Source organism: Oncorhynchus nerka, linkage group LG24 (genome assembly GCF_034236695.1).
Source record: "Oncorhynchus nerka isolate Pitt River linkage group LG24, Oner_Uvic_2.0, whole genome shotgun sequence".
Classification (NCBI taxonomy): domain Eukaryota; kingdom Metazoa; phylum Chordata; class Actinopteri; order Salmoniformes; family Salmonidae; genus Oncorhynchus; species Oncorhynchus nerka.
In genome coordinates, this window is record NC_088419.1 from 48,771,128 (window position 1) to 48,777,127 (window position 6,000).

General features: G+C 43.0%; 1 protein-coding gene across 1 annotated transcript in view; it reads right to left on the bottom strand.

Annotated features, from left to right (window-relative positions):
* Positions 1-5,571, bottom strand: part of LOC115108070 (receptor-type tyrosine-protein phosphatase S-like) — a 207,836-nt gene extending 202,265 nt beyond the window's left edge. The window contains 1 exon segment of the mRNA XM_065008938.1: positions 5,074-5,571. The gene's annotated coding sequence lies outside the window, so the exon portion shown is untranslated.
* Positions 5,572-6,000: the final 429 nt, after the last annotated feature.

A 6,000-nucleotide genomic window follows, 5' to 3' on the forward strand; every position in this document is an offset into this window, starting at 1 on the left:
GCTACCATCAGTTTACCAACAGCAAAGCATCCTGAGACCATTCATGTGTGGGGTTGCTTCTCAGCCAAGGGAGTGGGCTCACTAACAATTTTGCCTAAGAACACAGCCATGAATAAAGAATGGTACCAACACATCCTCCAAGAGCAACTTCTCCCAACCATCCAGGAACAGTTTAGTGACGAACAGTGCCTTTTCCAGCATGATGGAGCACCTTGCCATAAGGCAAAAGTGATAACTCAGTGGCTCGGGGAACAAAACCTAGATATTTTGGGTCCATGGCCAGGGAACTCCCCAGGCTTTAATCACATTGAGAACTTGTGGTCAATCCTCAATTGTCGGGAGGACAAACGAAAACCCACAAATTCTGACAAAGTCCAAGCATTGATTATGCAAGAATGGGCTGCCATCAGTCAGGATGTGGCCCAGAGGTTAATTGACAGCATGCCAGGGTGAATTGCAGAGGTCTTGAAAAATAAGGGTCAACACTGCAAATATTGACTCTTTTCATCATCTTCATGTAATTGTCAATAAAAGCCTTTGACACCTATGAAATGCTTGTAATTATACTTCAGTATTCCATAGCAACGTCTGACCAAAATCTCAAGACACTGAAGCAGCAAACTTTGTGGAAATTAATATTTGTGTCATTCTCAAAACGTTTGGCCACGACTGTATATGTGTGTCCTTCCTCCTGCATATGTCTTTTGCTCGTTCAGAAAAGTATCTCAATTTACCTTGAATTCCTTTACTTCAACATGTTGGGGTGATCAACAGCATTGATTGAGAATGCACTAGGGGATGGGGATCCCCTTCGATACTACACCCCACCAGCACACAACTCCGACAGTCTGTCGGTGGGTCTGAGGAATACTTACAATACTTCATGTAGGCCTACATTTACGACAACTCCTTATAAGACAAACTAAGACTTCACAAATCCGCCTGCCAATGGCTCAATGGGACAGCCATCCAGTGTGGGCCCTAAGTGGAGAATAAATGGGTCAATCCCAACCTGCCAACATGACCCCCTCAGGCGTATGAATGGGGTGCCAGTGGCTCTCCACAACCTCCTAGGGGTCATAACTCTGGGTGGGGTGCCTTTTTCCTGACATAACCAGGTTTGTGAGGACGCCCCAAGGCGAAGGCTCCATCAATCTGGGAACACCAGCTGGTAGTCATACTTAACAAGCTGGAGAGCGGCCCAGTGACGGAATCAGAGGGGGCATGAGAGACAGAAAGAGCCCAATCGCCTGGCTTATCCCAGGCGGGGTGTTAATTACAACCTCTCCATGAAACACCAGTTCACATTAACTCCATAACCATAAAGACTGAGGATTGGAACAGGAGGGGTGTGTGGGGAATAGCCGGCATAGGAGTCAAACAAGGGGGTACCCTTGCCCCCTCCCCAAAGTAAATCATGCACTATCAACACATCATCATCAAAGGAACTGGAGCAAATCATTGGGGCAAACCCCCCGTATCTGGGGACGAGGGATGTGTATGCCCTGGCAGTGTGTCTATGAAGTCCCTTTAGAGCCCCCAGATAGACAAGAGGAAGTTCTGGTGCCAAAGCAAGGTCAGAGCTTGAGCTTTATCTGTCTGTGGGCAGATTTAGGAAAAGCCAGCATGAGACAGAGAAGAAACTTGAGCCTCCCGTCCTAGTTCAGGCGTACAACCGAGTGTGATATGGATCAATCCTGTCGAGTTCGCCGCCACTATTCCTGTCTGTCTTATCTGGTCTCGGGCTCTGACCCTGCGGCACCCCCTAAAGCGAGCACTGCTTGTTTTGGGCCAACCGCGCTCAGGGGAGACTCGTGTGTAAATATCATTTTGGGAATCTCGGGGTTAGGTCAAATTCTCACCTCCAACAGGGGCCTGTTGCCTTGGCCAATCTACTGATTTGGACTCCGGTGAACACGTCTGGGCAAAGCGGTCAATAATTCCACAGCCCTAATCGCTTATCCCCTGTGGCCACAGTGCAGGTGTGAGGTGGAAAGCTACAAGCAGTAACTGGAGCCTGGAAGATGGTCCGATTGATTTCGACCCTACTTTGGGCAGTTTGAATGGAGGCTACTCCGTCTACGATTCACCACTGAGATCTTGATGAACGGTTAAGTCACAAACCAGTCAAAGCTCTCATTATTATTTTGTTTTGCTCCTTTGTACCCCAGTATCTCTACTTGCACATTCCTCTTCTTCACATCTACCACTCCCGTGTTTAATTGCTAAATTGAAATGATTTCGCCACCATGGCCGATTTATTGCCTCACCTCCCTAATCTTACCTCACTTGCACTCACTGTATATGTACATTTTTTTCTATTGTGTTATTGACTGTACGTTTGTTTATCCCATGTGTAACTCTGTGGTGTTGTTTGTGTCGCACTGCTTTGCTTTATCTTGCCCAGGTCGCAGTTGTAAATGAGAACTTGTTCTCAACTTAGCCTACCTGGTTAAATAAAGGTTGATCCACCCTTTCCATTAACTGACTACGTAAAAGGTCTCCTCCCTTAGCGACGATTGAAACCACTAAGTCCGGGTATCAGAGGGAAAAGGGCTACCGTTCAAAGACACAATGCCTCCTCCATTCACCGCCAGACAAATTGCACCCAACATCAGTTGAAGTGCACCGATTTAGCACTCAGGACAAATTAAGAGGAATAAACACAATTAGTAGGCCGAGTAAAGACGGCAGGTGCTGCACACACGTCTCTCTATCCCGCTCTCTCTCTCTCTCGCTGATAACACAATAGAGTCCGCTGGTGCAGCTGCTATTAATGCTGCCGGTCACCATAGCGTCCAAAGCTGAAAAGCAACAGGGCTAATTGGAAAACATGTTACCAAAAATGTTCTTATTTCATTTCAAACGCAATCAACATGGCACTGCGTGGTAAAGACTCACCCAATAGAAGAAAAATAATAATACAAAGTTTTTTTTTAACTTGGTTTGACAACGCGACATGAAGGTCCTGCAATCTAACGTATAAAGAACCATTGCCTTGTGTGAGCTCCTAAACAGGCCTCAAAGTGGGAGGCAGAAAGTCAAACAACTGAAAACTTAATTTTGTGCCCCTCAGTGTAATTACTATTTACTCTGACAGTGGGCCTGAAGACTAGAGTCTGGAATCACCTCCTTTTGATCCTTTCAAAAATGGAGAAAAAGCACCGTGCAGATAAGTGGGAAATAAGAAAACAGCTCGGAAAGTAATAATTGCAAGGAAATGAATTTCACAACCCTAGGGAGGACACCTACAAAGACCTTTTTATAAAAATCATATCCGGGGCACAATTCAATTAACTTTTTCCCTTCCAAGTGAGAAGAAGAAGAAAAAAAAAATCCCCCAACGCTTCGGGGAAATCAAAAGTTTGTTCAATAAACAGAGTTTTCAGATTAAATGTTTTCATCACTGAGCAACCCTTATTCATTTACAGCTCCTTACGGGCTTGTCAGTCATAAATGCATTGATTTGTGGTTTATCCGAAGGCAGATACAGAGTCTGTGACATCCTTTGGTCACAGTTAACTGCCTCTGCCTGCCTGGCAGCATTCCTCTTGCCTTTTCCTCTTCTTTGTTTCCTAGCATCTGACAGTGATCAGTGGTGATAAATTGTTCAATTAAAGTGACATTAAGGATGCTGGACACAGTTGGCTCGTGCCTCTTTGTATGCAAGGTGTTGTCCAATTACTCTAAAGGATGGCACTTATTCTCCCTTCTGACAATCAACATGTGGATCTCATCATTACAAAGTGGTTTATTCATTCTATCCAACAACAAGATGTAATATTTAACTGCAAGCAGATTTCACAATTTAAAAAGCCTGGAAGAAAACAATAAATCCAATGTTTTTCTGTTGACATAGACCTCAATATATGTATTTTGTGAAGCTATTATATATATATATATATATATACACACGCTGCATTAGAGGGTGGTGTAATATGTCATATATAATACGACAACAATATAGTCCAAACGTAAGTATTTCATTGTTATTTCTATGTATCAGTCACACTGATTCATTGTCTTTCCTTATTTGGGTTTAAATTAAGTGAGAGTTTGTTCAAAAGGAACAAAATGTTGCCCCTGGAAAGATTTTAGAAGTGCTTAGATGCTAAATCAAGACCAATTGTGATTCAAATTCGATTCGTCCTACATAAAATAGGATAATTCAGCACTGCCTGTGGGCAACCCAACCGTGTCCAAAACTTTCCAGCACAGCATGCGTCATCAAAAGTTCACCGCGTCCTCACTGATATATTGAACTGATGTTAATAGGAGAGTGAAACAGAAGCTATGGCTCAAATTCAATATTTTTCTGAGCTATAATTTAGGAATAGGCCTAGATCTTTTATGCCCAATGATTTCATGACAATCGCCCTCAGATCACGCTTCAATGGCGGCTCCTACAATTGAGCTCATCTCAAAAGGAACACATCATCAACATAATAACAGTCTTGAGATAGGCCAATGATTTCATTGGGAACGAAGTGAAAAGCGCATATCCCCTGGGCACAAGCCTTTACCAATTGCCGCGCCGTTTTTATACGGTTGTTTGCAACACGAAAACATAGTGGAGACCACATTTAACGAGATTACTGTAGACTACATACGAGTCTCTAAACCAAAAAGAGTCATCAAGGAATTCAACTTCATTTGTCTAAATACATTTGAACGGCTTGGCTACATACTGCAACATTGTAGCTTTATTTACTCAACGTCTTGCTGACTGTAAGTAAAATAGAATAAAACACTAATGACTTTCTTAGTCATGGTTGAAAAGATGAATTACTTAAGAAAATAAAAAAAAGTACGTTTTGCTATAATAATACAGTTATAATGTAACTTTGTCATACTGGTGTGAAATAAGTGTTTTTTAAACTGTTTTCGTTTTGTGAAGTTGAACAAAGGCATCTGCGGGAAGCAAGTAAAGGGTACGTTGAAGACTAACGTTACTGTGAGAAAACGTTTACAGCCTATGGATAGGTACTTTGAATCAAACAACTATTGTTTTCGTTCTCATTTCTCTCTAAAAAAAAACGCAAGAAAGCCAGAAAGGAAATAGTAAGACCTTACTTTAGTGGCGTGAGAAGAGTCTTTTTTTTAAAAACCGCCCCCCTCCGAAAGGTTAGTTTATGGGGGGCAGATGAGAGATACTTGAAAATTCCTTTTCCTCTGCAAAAAAAAAGCTTATGTCGCGTCCATGAAATAAGGAAGTGGAGAATAATCATACATTTCAATTGGGCAAAAGCGTTGAGTCACTTTGATACGGGGAAAACCACCGCTACAATCATTCTCTTTCTTGCAAGTCTGTCTTCCGTCTTCATATCAGTCTCCTTCAGTAAGTAGATCGTCTCAATAGAACAGAAGTATATGATCCCAAATGCGAGCCGTGCGATGATTTCCATGCGTATCTGTTTGCTGCTGTGGTTTATCTCCACGTCCCAGGTTTTGGGATTTTTCCTAAATCCACCTCATTCGACTGGCGGTGGGAAGACCCGTGTCGAGTGCCCCCATAGTCGATTTACCCCCCGCCACACACACTCACTCACACACACACAACGTACAGCCTCCTCTCTACACTCACGTGACCGCTCGCTGGTGAATGACATTACAGAGTGGAAACAGATGAGGATTTGGGGGTCGAACGTTATTTGAAACCTTCACGGTCGACCCTTTTGAGAAAAAACTGGGCCAGGAGAGAGGGAGGGTTGCGGAAGGGTAGCGGTGTATGTGTACAACGTGGACATAGTGATCTTAAATTAGCCAGTTTTCTTACATGTGTTCTCAAACAGTCAGATGTGGTATTTTACACTACGATAGATAGGCAGGACAGTAGGCTGCATTTGGACCTGATTTGCGCAATTTGCGCGCGTGCGTCTGCCCATTCCGTTCAATCTGAACAGCATAGTGTTCCGCAAAGAATAAACATTAATTATTTGCGCATTCATTTGATCAAACATGTAATTAACCTACCATTGCTTGTGGATAAATAACCGAATG